General features: G+C 47.6%; 2 protein-coding genes across 3 annotated transcripts in view; one reads left to right on the top strand and one right to left on the bottom strand.

Moving 5' to 3' along the window:
• PACSIN3 (protein kinase C and casein kinase substrate in neurons 3) overlaps positions 1–13,572 on the bottom strand; it is a 21,785-nt gene extending 8,213 nt beyond the window's left edge. The window contains exons 1-2 of one of the 2 annotated variants that reach the window (XM_029957120.1): positions 13,293–13,572; positions 1,440–1,524 (exon numbers count right to left, since the gene is read on the bottom strand). The gene's annotated coding sequence lies outside the window, so the exon portion shown is untranslated. The remainder of the gene's footprint in view (positions 1–1,439; positions 1,525–13,292) is intronic. The other variant, XM_029957118.1, reaches the window with a different exon arrangement.
• DDB2 (damage specific DNA binding protein 2) overlaps positions 1–13,614 on the top strand; it is a 40,581-nt gene that overhangs the window by 1,439 nt on the left and 25,528 nt on the right. The window lies entirely within an intron of this gene.

Below are 13,614 nucleotides of genomic sequence, written 5' to 3'. Positions count from 1 at the left end.
CGCTCTCGGGCCGGGGCCGCCGCCTCCCGGAGCGCGCCCGGCCCTCCCCCGGGAAGCCCGGCCCCCGGCCCCGCCCTCTCCTCGCCGCGGCGGCCCCAACCCCACCCGCCAGAGGCTAGGGCGCAGGGGCTGCAGGCATCGCGGCCACCGGCTGCGTCCCGAGCGCGGGCCGTGGGTATCCGCTCCGGCAGGAGAAGCGCCAGGCCCCATTCCCCAGGTGGCGCCGCGCCTCTATAGGGAGTGATTTCGGCTTTGCCTTTCCTGGCCTTTGCAGAGCCTGGGAGACGCGTGGAAGCGGGAAGGAATAGGGCCTGCCCCTTGGAGGGAGGCCTGGGGGCTACACTGCCTTACATATTATTTGCTGAGCATAGCTTTCTTAGAAGTTAGTTTTAGCGAGGCTCACAACCACCCTCTCTTAAGCATTAGGATTCCCATTGTACAGATACGGAAACTGAGGCTCAGAGACCTTCCTCAGCTTGTACAAGATCTGTAGTCGGGTGAGACCCTGAACTCCAAACCGGTGCCCTTTCCATGCACAGCCCTGTGGCCAGTCTGGAGGCGAATTCTGTGGACTGGGTCGGACACGCGATGGGGGGGTGGGGCAAAAAGGCATGAGCTCCTCCCCCTCCGTGTTCTTATTCCCAGATTTTGTACCAAGATTCATTCTTAAATCCCTTAGCCCCTCCACTGCCTTTGTCAGTCACCAGCTTTGGTAGATTTTTCCAGATCACCACGATGCCACCCGACTCTTAATAAGTCCCTTCCTCACTCCCTTAGCCCCCGCCCCGAGGTTTTTCGCAGCCAGCCCGTCTGTTATTTATATCCACTGGAGCGGTCCAAGAATGTTCCGAGGCTGACCTAATCGCCACCTGCTTGACCTCCCAGTCTCCACCCCCACCGACCCCGCGCCCCGATCCCTTCTGGGCCGGACACCGGGCAACCTAGCCCTCCGCCTGGCAGGAGAGACGGGGCGCGGGCTAGCAGAGTCAGAGTCCCGGGGCGATCAGAGAGAGGGTCCAGACGGTGCCAAATCGCTCGGGAATTGAAAGCCGCCGCGTGCTCCAAGGAGTGCGCCCCCAGGGGGACGGTGCAGTGCTCTGGAAAGCCGAAGGCCAGGCTGTTCTCTCTCCAGCACGTACTCTTTGTCCCCACTCCACGCCCCTCCACCACTCCCTGAGGAGCGTGAGTGCGTGTGCACGGATTTTTAAACTGCAGCTTTTAAAAATAGCAAAAGTGTCTTGTTTCTGAATCTGAGAGGAGTCACTTACGCGTTCTCTACGCAGATAAATATGCTCATAAAATGGAAAAGGGCCCTGAAGACAATCAATGAGGGTAATTTCAGGTGGTAGTACTGGCGGCTGAGGACTGAGTCGCTCCCCAGTCCTGGCGGGAGGGCGAAAAATGGGCATCCAGGAGGTACCGCTTTTGGCAAATCCTACCTGAATAATGGATCCTGGTCTTGGCGCTCACAGGGTGTGTACCCAGCAGGATGTGGCTTCTGAAACCAGTTTCAACACCCAGTCTCTGTTGGGGCATGAAAAAGTCACTTTTCTCTATATTTCTGTTTCTACCTCAATGAAACATGACGTGTGACCCGGCTGACCTCCCAAATGGGCCCTGTGCCCTAGCTAATTAACGATTGTAAAAGCTGTAAATGAGAGGAACTGGGGTAATATATAATGACAGCTACAGTGTTCTACACTATTTTAAATCAGTTAACATCCCACCTAGTGCCTGGGGGCCTTTAGGCACCTAGACAGAAAGTGTGAAAACACAAGAATGAAATTAATTACAGGAACCGCCTATTAAAACCCCGTTAAAAATAAAGGCTGCAAGCCAGACTGGCATCTTGGGAAGCCAGGCCAGAGACAGGCTCCGAAAACAGGGCTGTTTGTCAGATCACAAGGAGAAAGGGAAATGGAGTGGAAAGCATCTGGGTTCCCTTAGATTCAAATCTGGAAGCAGAAAGCAGAAATGTTGCAGCTGATTTTAATTGCCCCTAAGGTACTGCAGGGAGAAAAAGTAAACCAAAACTCAGCATACTGAGCTGCTTGAAAGGTGAAAAGAGACCGAGCTGCCTTAGGAAAGCCAGCCCCCTGCTAGTGCTGCCCCCAGGGCTCAGATTTCTAAGCTCTGTAGCCGGAGAGCCCCTGCACGATCACGTGGCCATCAGTGCAATACCCGACTGGAACAGAGTTCTGGACGAGATGCCCTAGGGGCGCCTGGGTGGCTCAGTCAGTTAAGTGTACAGGTCTTGGTTTCGGCTAAGGTCACGATCTCACAGTCTGTGAGTTTGAGCCTCACACTGGGCTGGGTGCTGACAGGCGGAGCCCGCTTGGGATTCTCTATCTCCCCTCCCTCTTTGCCCCTCCCCCATTCAAGATGTCTCTGTCTCTCTCAAAATAAAAATAAATAAACTTAAAAAAAAAAAAGATGAGATGCTCGAGGTCAGACGGCTGGATAGACAGAAACCTAGAGAGGCAGCTTGGCTCAGGGCACCAGGGGTGGGGGCATGGGGAGTGCAGATTGGTCCAAAGCCCAAGCTCACCAACATTCGCAAACTCACTCACCTTCAGTTTCTGGAATGTCCTAACCACTGTACCTTATTTGTTTATTTATTTATTCAGTCATCTGGTCAAGAAATCACTTGAATTTTTGCTCTGTGCTTATTGAGAATATGAGATAAATAAGGCAGAGCCTTAAGTGTATGATCATGATGCAGCGTGGGTAGGAAGTACTTTGGGAAAACATAAGAGACCACCTTTCACCAGACACTCGATTGGTCTTGGTGAGCAGGAATCAGTCAGGTTCAGAGGCTGCTCCTCTGCATTCTTGGTGGGAGCACCAGGGTGTGCCAAGCCCCAGAGGTGTTAGCATACGGCTTGGTGATCTGACAACTTCATTTTTTGGAATCTACCCTAGACAAATATGCGTAGAAGTGCCAAAAAAAAAATGTACAAGGATGTTTGCATGCCATATTGTTTGCAGTGAGGGAAAACTGGAAACAAATGTCCATCAAGAGGGTGTTGCCCGGTAGGTCACTTCGGCGCATTGGCCAAATAAGCCAAATAGTGCCAAGAGGCCCTGGCCCACAGACTCCCTCTGGGGACAGGGTAGTGAGGCCCAGGCCCTACCATTCAGAGTGGCCCGTGCCCAGGTCAGCCACGTAAAAAATTTTAACAGCGCCCTTATTATCATCCTGTATATACACCAGAGATCTGGAAATAATAATAAATGCAGAGAGAGAGGGAAAAAAAGGTTGAATAACATAGAGTTCATTCATGTGATGGCTTGAAGCACAAGGTAGATAGAGTTGTGCTTTTTGTTTTTTCACTACGTAATTAGAAAAGTAAACAGAGAAATACATTTGCAAAGCAATTTACAGAAGCCAATCCAGAGGTTAATGATTTTCTATTATTCATTCAGTTTTGCTAACCTACAACGGTTTGTTTGTTTTGTTTTGTTTTGTCTTGTTTTGAGGTAGGCTCCAAGCCCAACATGGGTCTTGAACTCATAACCCTGAGATCAAGAATCTGATGCTCTACCTACTGAGCCAGCCAGGTGCCCCCAGAGATGTGTTCTTATATGAAAATCTCCGAGACACTGTTAAATGAAAAAGACAAAATATTCAGAGAGAATATATACCACACTGAATTTGATGGCTATCTCTACGGAGAGTTCTAGAAATTGACAAAAGAGATTTTTGTAATGTTAGAAAGTTGGCAATGAGAATATACTTATGTGTCAGTTGTATAATTAAAATAAAGAATTTTTAGGAAATCATGGGCAGGTCATATTGTCTAAAACAGGGCTATGCAAATAGAATTTTCTGCAATGATGGAAACATTTCATCATTGAACAGTCACACCGTCCAGTACGTAACCTTTGCCATTTGTATCTATTTTGCACTTGTCATTAGGAACTGAATTTTTTTTATTTTAATGTTTATTTTTTTATTTTTTTAATGTTTTTTTTATTTTTGAGAGAGAGAGAGAGAGAGAGAGAGAGACAGTGTGAGTGGGGGTCAGAGAGAGAGTGAGACACAGAATAGGAAGACAGGCTCCAGATTCTGAGCTAGCTGTCAGCACAGAGCCAGACGCAGGGCTCGAACCCACGAACCATGAGATCACGACCTGAGCCGAAGCCAGATGCTCAACCGACTCAGCCACCCAGGTGCCCCTAATGTTTATTTTTGAGAGATAGAGACAGAGTGCAAGCGGGGGAGGGGCAGCGAGGGAGACACAGAACCTGAAACTGGAAACTCAGGGCTCAAACTCACGACCTCAATGAGATCATGACCTGAGCTGACGTCAGGACGCTTAAGCCATTGAGCCACTCAGGCAGCCCAGGAACTGAATTTTTAAGTTAATATAATTTTAATTAACTACAACAAGGCTAGTGGCAACTCTCTTGGACAGTTCTGGTCTAGAATATCTCGAATATTGAGTTCAGGGTCGGGTGCAGGCAGATGGAAGATGAAGCTGGAAAAGCAGTTGAGACTGAAGAGTGTGAAGAGGGGCAAGGTGGTTCTAAGGAGTTCGGACTTTATCCTACAGGCAGTGGGAAATGTGCTTTGAGGGACTGGATGAAATTTATCCAAGGAACTCTGGCAGGCAGCCCTGCAAAGGGAGAGGAGAGCAGGCAGAGAAGGGCTGCGGGCAGGCTTTGTCTTTGCAGAAGGCTGCTGTGTTTCTCTTCGTGGCCTCCGGACATTGCCCCAGCATTCCTGACGGGCAGCTGAGTAAAGTATTCTGGTTCAATAGCTCTGTTTTTAAGACCTCCAGCAACCTCAGGTAGAAAAACTGGTTGGCGTTATCAGGACGGGTTAACCTCCGTGGGGGAAGCTGTTCTGGGCAGGAAGGACAGCCTATGGATGGTATTAGGGTAAGAATGCAGAGCAGGCTTCATGAGGCCCGTAGAAAAAGCTTCTCCAGGGTCAGGAATTCGCCCGGGGCAGATTCTTTGGAAGGTACTCAGAGCTGCCACAACATCCAGTCCAGGTTTTCAGCTCAGTAGGCGGATGGCTCTGCTCAGGAAGCTGCCCTGGTTCATTCTGGCCCTTCTCTGAAGACCACTGGGGGCCTCCTTATTGGTCAAAGAGAAATTCTAGTGGAGGATGCACTGATTTAGCTGCCTTTCAAGGAACACCCAGTATGCCAGACACCAGGCTGGGTGCTTGGTCCACAATGCAAGTAAAGCAGACATGCTCTCTGACTTCATGGGGTTTTCCACTAAAACCAAATAAAAGCTGCCTGTATGCATAATTACAAATCATGATAAGTGTTGTAAAGGGAAAAAACATTTGGGGTGCCTGGGTGGCCCAGACAGTTAAGCATCCAACTTTTGATTTCAGCTCAGGTCAGGATCTCACAGTTCATGCGTTCGAGCTCCACATCAGGCTCTGTGCTGACAGATTCTCTCCCTCTCTTCTCTCTCCTTCTCAAATAAATAAGCATGTTTTTAAAAAATTAAAGGAAAAAAACATTTAAGATACAGTGCTATGAGAGAATAACAGGAAACATAAATTCAATTTGGGAGGGACAGAGAAGTCCTCTTTCAGGAAGTTTCAGTTTCTCTACCCAAAAAAGTCCCAAAGACCCCAAAGACAAATGAAAGTCAGCTAGGTAATGAAGGAACCACGGAGGAGAGGACTAATGTGTGCAAAGGCCCTGAAATGGGAACTTGACCTTCTGGGAAAGAAGGTAGGGTGGGGAGGGCCTGGTGAATGAGAGAGTGAGAAGTGCAGGGTGAGGTAAGAGAGTCAGCAGCACCCAAACACTGCAGGCTTTGTCTTATTCTGAGTGCGGAATTTAAGCAGAAGAGTGACGGACTGTCTTTCTGCAGGTTGTGTAAGGAACAGATATAGAACGAGGCACCAGCAAACCACAGCCTGGGAGGCGCATGAGCAAAGAATGGTTTTTACATGTTTAAACGGTTGAGGGGCGCCTGGGTGGCTCAGTTGGTTAAGCCACCGACTTGAGCTCAAGTAATGATCTTGCAATTTGTAGGTTTGAGCCCCGCTCAAAGCCTGGAGCCTATTTCAGATTCTGTGTCTCCCTCTCTCTCTGTCCCTCTCTGGCTTGTGCTCTTGTCTCCGTCTCTCAAAAAATGAATAAACGTTAAAAAAAACTTAAACGGTTGAAAAGAATCAACAGAGGTATATTTTGTGGTAAGTGAAGGTTATAAGGAATTCAAATTTCAGTGTTCATAAAGTTTTTTTTTAATGTTTATTTCTTTTTGAGAGAGAGACAGAGAGGGAGACACAGAATCCAAAGCAGGCTCCAGGCTCTGAGCTGTTAGCACAAAGTGCATCATAGGGCTTGAAACCCATAAATCACCATGAGATCATGACCTGAGCTGAAGTTGGTCACTTAAGCCACTGAGCCACCCAGGTGCCCCATCAGTGTCCATAAAGTTTTATTGGAACACAGCCACACTCACTTGTTTACATATGGTCTATGACTGCTTTCTCATTGCAATGGTGGAGTTGAGTAGCTGCAATGGGGATTGCATGGCCAGAAAAACCTAAAATATTTACTATCAAGCCCTTCACACAAAAACAATGTGGTCTCTGTTCGAGGGAAACTAAAAGAGGGAGACCAGTTAGGAGGTTGCTTCAGTCGTCCAGGTACCGGGGACAGGGACTGGGTCTAGGGTGGTAGAAGTTGTGCTCAGTGCATGGATTCAAAAAGTATTCAGGGGAAGGGATCAATAGAACTTGCTGATGGGTTAAATGTGGATGGTAAGGGAGAGATACACTTCAAAATGAATCCTAACCTGTGATCTTGGATTGGATTCCGGACCCGAGTAGGACATTAGCGGGGTTCTTGGCAAAACTCGAATAAAGTTTATAGATTAGATAATAGTGTCATTAGTACTCATTCTGTCTCTGTCTCTGTCTCTCTCTTTCTCTTTAAGGTAAGTTCTATGCCCAAAGTGGGGCTAGAACTCACGACCCCTGAGATCACATGCTCCACCAACTGAGCCAGTCAGGCGCCCCATAAGTTTCTCATCTTGATCATTGTAGTGCAGTTATGTCTGATGTTACATTCAGAATATTAGGGAAGAGTATATGGAATTCTTTGTAAACTTTTTGCCACTCTTTGTTAAGCCTGAAATTCTGTCAAAGTGGAAAGTTTAAACATAAAACAAAATGAATGAAAGTGAAAAGTCAATGAAAATGACTTGCAGGTCTTTACCTTGAGTCCTGAGGCAGAAATGCCATTTCCCGAGGCAGCGGAAATGTGAAAGAGACAGGGGAAGAGCAGAAAATCTAGACTTCACTTGTGGCTACAGTAGGTTGAGATGCTGAGATGAAGAGATGGATGTGTCAGGAAGGCAGGGCCAGGCATTATTTCGGACGTCACCCGTGAGCCAGGGGAAGGGTTAGAACCTGTGTAGGTGGACCCCGGACTGAGGGTTCTCTGCCTGAGGTGAGGCGGGCCACGCAGTGAAGGAGGACATGGGGGCGCATGCGCATGGAGTGTCTGTGGCTTGGCACGCGTTGTGTTTGGCACTCTGGCACCTGAGCCTCAAAACAGCCCTCTCCAAGAGGCCTAAGGGGAAGACTCAGAGAGGTGCGAAGATTTCTCAAAGACACAGCAAAGAAGCGAGAGTGTGAGAGCTGCTACCCCCACCACCAGTGAGCCACTCTCCCACCTGGCGATGCTGAGCACCCACGGCAGGGACTGGGTGTGTCAGTTTCCTACAGCTAACCAATACCACACACCAGGTGGCCTAAAACTACAGAAATTTCTTCTCTTATAGTTCTGGAGGCCAGAAATCCAAAATCAAAGTATCAGCAGGGTCATGCTCCCTCCCCAGGCTTGGGGAGGGGGGGCGGGGGGGGGCGATGAATGGGAAGGAGGGGGTGGAGAATCTTCCCTCCCTTGCCCTTCTCCGAGCTTCTGGTGGCTGCCGGCAGTCTGGCAGGCTTTGGCATATAGCTGGATCACTCCAATCTCTGCCTCTGTCTTCACATGGTCTTCTCTGTATGTTTGTCGCTCTGTGTCTCATTCCCCCTCCACCTCACTGTTTTTACTTTTATTTATTTGTTTATTTATAAATGTTTTATTATTTATTTTTGAATGAGAGAGAGCAGAAGCGAAGGGAGGATCAGAGAGAGAGGGGGGCAGAGGATCCGAAGCAGGCTCTGCACTGAGAGCACAGAGCCCGAAGTGGGGCTCAAACTCACCAGCTATGAGATCATGACCTGAGTGAAGCCAAGAGTTCAACGCCTGCCTAACCAACTGAGCCACCCAGGCGCCCCTCACTGTTTTTATTCTTTGAGTCTTTTTGTTTGTATTACGTTATAGTTGACACGCAATGTTACTTTAGTCCCAGATGTACAACACAGCGATTCTGGTTTGTTATTGTTGCTGTGGGGGTTTTTTGTCTTTAATTATTTGAGAGAGAGAGAGTGTGCATGAGTGGGGGAGAGAGGCAGAGGGAGAGGGAGAGAGACAGAGAGAGAAAGGGAGAGAGAGAATCTTAAGCAGGCTCCATGCTCAGCACAGAGCCCAACACAGGGCTCAATCCCACGACTCTGGGGTCATGACTCGGACACTCAGTCAGCTGAGCCACACAGCCCCCGTTGTTGTACAGTTGACACACCATGTTGTATTCCCTCTGCCTCACTTTTGGAAGGGCATGTGGCGTTGGATTTAAGACCTACTGGGATAATCCAGGGTGAGCTCTTCGTCTTAAGGCACTTAAATACATCTACAAAGACCCTTTCTCTAGATAACATTCTCAGGGGCTGGGAATTAAGATGTGGATTTCTCTTTTCAGGGACCACTGCTCAACCCGCCGCACCAGGCCAGAGGAGGCCACCGCTGTTAGCTTTGGAAATCTGTAAAATATGACATGAACTTAAAAAAAAGCAGGCTGCCTTTCAGAATAGTTCATCCAATTTTGCTACTGTGCCTCTTTGCAGACAAGAGCAGCAGCTGCCAACACAAATGTGGCTTGGTCTTCCAGGCAGCCTATAATTACAAACCTTTCAGACTCCAGGGCCTTATGACACAGGGAGAATAAGCACAAAGGACAGGACAATAAACGTGTCTGTGAGGATGCCCACTGAGAGCCTCAAGGGCTGGGGAGGTTGTGAGTGGACCTGTACCAAGATACCCCTCCAGGCTACTGGCTTCACCAATAAGAACCACAGCTACCCATGCTGCCCACGGCCTTCCCTGACAGAAACTTAGCTGTGGTTCCTTGGGCCAGTTTTTTGTCACGTGTTCCTGGAGTTACAATGTCATAGTAGGGACAAGAGCCAAAGCAGGACCGTGGAGGCTGGAGTGGGAAGATGGGAATGTAAGGGGATGTGAATGCACCTCTCCCGGACCCACTAGCATGTGACTCACCCACCCATAGGCAACCGGCTTGGCTACATCACAGAGAGAATCGTTTTTATTTCTGCCGCTTGGGATTTTTGCAGTCGTTGGAAGAGAGTGAGCAGAAGGCACTGCCAAAATTCAAACCCCTGGTTTCTGATTCTCTTCAGAATCAGCAGTGGCTCTGATTTTCAGCAGTGGCTACCTGGCCGGTGAGAACTCTTGAGAATGGCAAAGAGCTTCCTCGCCACCTTTCTCAGAACTTATCAGTAAATAACATATTGCCAGGAGATTATATAATAACTTCTATTTGTAGAACACTTTACAGTTTGCAAAGCACTTTCCCATATGCTATTTCAGTACTCTGGCAGTGGCCCTGCAAATCTGGCTGCCTAGGGAAGTTTCCTGGCATCCTGTATCTATGGTTATTTCACGACAGGATATTGATTTAGAGTGTGGATGGTGCCTCACGCCCCTCAGCAAAGACGGAAGGTGGGTTTTTTTGGTATTTATGCAGCTGTCTGACACTTCCAAAGCTACCCCAAACTGTATTTTTTTTAAGCTTATTTCTGTATTTGGGGTGGGGGGAGGGTCAGAGAGAGAAAGGAAGAGAGAGAGAATCCCAAGCAGGCTCTGCACTGTCAGTACAAAGCCCGATGTGGGGCTCGAACTCATGAACCATGAGATCCTGACCTGAGCCAACATCAACAGTCAGATGCTTAACCAACTGAGCCACACGGGCGCCCCTGTATTTTTGAAAATTGATGCTATTCCCAGAGGGTAAGAGTCATGCTGTCATTTAGCACTATTACAGAATTTATTCATATTTGGGCATTTAAATATCTTTTGGAGATGCCAAACAACAGGAACCCTGGATGCCGTATTCGGTCTGCTTCCAATCCTTTTGGAGGAATTTAAACCTCGGTCCCCTACAAGCCCGGCAGAATCCTCGAGGCTGTCATTTGCAAACCACTGGATGCAGTAACTGTGTGTGGGAAGCCAGCACATACCATCCTCGTGGGTTACGGGTAGTTTTGCATATTCAGCAGAGTTTTTGGATCCATAGAAGGCTTGATCAGAATCAGAGTCATGTACCGGCCTGCACCAGAGGAATGATTCCTACTTGATGGAAATTTTCCACAGGGAGACCAGAGTTGAAAGCAGTCGCTGGTTTCTGCTGCTGTAACAGCAAGTCACAAGATCCCAGCTTTGAACCCTGGAAGGGATCTGAAAGACCACTTAGTACCTTGTCCTGCTTTCATGATGATGAAACTTAGGCACAGAGGAGTAAAATGAAGAACCCAAGATAGGAATGCCCTTCCCACTGTGCTATATTATCTGTTCCAGAAAACACATAAGCCACATATTGTTTGGCAGATCAAAGAAACTGACATTATTTAGGGTCATGCTCGGAGTCTGCCCGGCTTCCAGTGTGAACACGAGACCTTAATTTGCTATCACCAGCAGCTTTTGAATGAATTGCCTTGTGATGCCTTATGCCAAAGGTAGTGTCACAGATAAGACCAAAACATCTACAAACAGTGCTCCATAGCACAGCCTCTCTGTGGCACGAAACCGGAGCATTCGCCTCATTATCAGGTTAGCGGCATCAAAAAATACGTATGAAATACTTTCGTCCACTCTGCACCTGACGGTTCATCAGATGGAAATGGATGACGTGAAGTCCCCAGGCTTCATGGTGAAACACAGCAAAACCCAGGGTAAAAATACCCCAAAACATAACCTGAAACCAACTACTCTACTGGCATATTCAGGGCAGGTTTCCACTACTCACACATGATTGTTGTTTTTTTTAATTCACCATGGAAAAGCTCCCCAATCCTAAAAACAGATTTTGGGGAAACCTGGCATTAAGCAGGACATTTACCCTGCTCATGAATCCATCACAGCTAATTATTACCTCCATGTCTTCCCTTTTCCTACTCTCTCTGCCTGGAATGTTCCTTCCCTGCCTCTCCTACCTCTCCAGATTCAGCTTAAGTGGCCCCTTCTCTGGGAAGACTTCTTTGACATTGTTCTTTTTAACTTTACTCCAAGTTGAGTTAGTGTCCTTTTCCTGTGTCCACCCCCAATCTGGACAGAATCCGGTGCTTCCTCTCTCACTAAGCTTATCGCACCCTACTGTAGCTGTATTGTATTGTACCAGTGTCTCCCATGATTAAAAAGCACACTCCAGGGCACCTGGGTGGCTTAGTCAGTTAAGCATCCGACTTCAGCTCAGGTCATGATCTCACAGTTCGTGGGTTCGAGCCCCTTGTTGGGCTCTGGGCTGACAGCTCAAAGCCTGGAGCCTGCTTCAGATTCTGTGTCTCCCTCTCTCTTCGCCCCTCCCCAGCTCTCACTCTTTCTCTCTCTCTCAAAAATAAATAAACATTTAAAAAATAATAAAAACAAAGAGCACACTCCCTGGGACAATGAGCACTTTTCATGTCAGCATTCTCTATCACTGGAATAGTTCTAGGAACAGAAGTTTTGATAAATGCCAGTAGAATGAATGAAATTTGAATTCTGCCTGCCATTCAACTTACCCTTCCATCTGGCCTCTCTTTGAACAGATCCTCAATATGACCAACTTTCTCCTCTTCAAGCTGCCTCCTACCCTTCTCATGAATATCAATGCCTCCAATCCAAATACCATCAAGAACATCCCTGTTGGGGCACCTAGGTGATTCATTCAGTTAAGCATCTGACTCTTGACTTCTGCTCAAGTCTTGATCTGAGGGTTGTGAGTTCAAGCCCCACATTGGGCCCTGTACTGGATGTGAAGTCTACTTAAAAAGAAAAAAAGAAAAAAAAACGCCCCTGTAGTTGAACTTGCAGTTTACAAGTGGAGAATGCATATGGTGGAACATTGCTGTAAGGTATTAGGAAGGACTTATAGGATCTGGTTTGTGTTGGATAATTTGGATAAGGTTCGGGGAAGTGGGCTTTGCTCTGGATTAGAGGAGATGGGGGCAGTTCTATGACTGGGTGTCAATAAATCTTATCTACAAGGTGGAAGGAATGAAGCAAAGCTAAAGCTGTAATTGGCCAACAAAGTGTTTTCATATTAACTGAACTAATAGGGAGATGTTTGGTAATTTTTGTGGTTTGGACAATGTTCTTACTTTTTTCTGTGTTCAGACATGAGTGGTCAGATTTTAGCCTTGATCTATCATGGTCTGGTGTTTTGTGCAACTGTTTATTGAGACAGAACACCAAGGTCTAACTGATATACCAGGCCAGCTTCCAGATGCCAGGGTTGCTTCTCTCTTTCTCGTAACTCGTGCCCACTCCTTCTACCAAGCTGTTCTGTGCCTGTACCTCGTGCCTGTGCCTCGGATGCTCTTCTCTCTCCTCCAGCCAAACCTTATTTAAATTCAAATTGAACTCCACAAAATCCCATCTTCCCTGTGAAGCTTTCCTAAATACTTCTTTCTCCGTTGGATTATCTTTTCTGAATGCATCTAAAAGTCTGCTTGGCATGCCACAATTTCGTATTCAATTGCCTTCTCTCTGGAATGGCTTGACTAGTCATATGTATTTTTCTTCTCAGCTCAGTAGGTTGTAAACCTTTTTAGGGGAAGGGCCATTTCTTACATTGCACTATCCCTCTAGAACTGAGCACCCTACTGGTGTGAATAAAGGGGGTGGCTGGTGTGAGTAAAGGGTGCAACTCTGCTTCTGTGACACAGCTCTGAAAACACAGCCACAAGCCAGCAATGGAAGAGTCACAAGCTTGCCCTTCCCCTTTCTAACACCCTGACCTTATCTTCCCATCTTCTCATTAAGAAACGATGTTTGAATTTTTCTTTTGGAAGATTCATTTCTTCCCAAGTGTTATTTTTGGAAATGTCTTCTGTCCCTAACTGTCTGTTAGTGCAGGATCTACCCTTCCAAAGCGCCTGGTGCATAGAATGAAAGGCCCAGCAATCCCCCACTAACAGAAGCTCCTACCTGGCTCGTCGTCGCAGGAAGTAGGATGCATGCGAACTGTCTCTTCTGGGACCGGGCGGAGGGTCACCCATCAGAGCCAATGCCTTGGCTTTGGGCTTAAGTCAGGGCACAAGACCTCTAAGCCTGATTAGCTGACACGCCCTTCAGCCTATTCCTACTCCCTAGGCGGACACTCAGCAGGTTTGGGCAAAACTTAGTTAAAAGCTGCAAGTTTCAACCACTCCGCACAGAGAAGCTGAGATTCGAGGGAGCTGGGGAAACAGAAGTGCTGACATCTACGGCAAAGCAGGCTGGCGGGAAGAGCTTGATTTCCACCGCAGGG

The sequence above is a fragment of the Suricata suricatta genome, chromosome 11 (assembly GCF_006229205.1).
Source record: "Suricata suricatta isolate VVHF042 chromosome 11, meerkat_22Aug2017_6uvM2_HiC, whole genome shotgun sequence".
Lineage (NCBI taxonomy): Eukaryota > Metazoa > Chordata > Mammalia > Carnivora > Herpestidae > Suricata > Suricata suricatta.
This window is presented reverse-complemented; position numbering and strand designations above follow the sequence as displayed.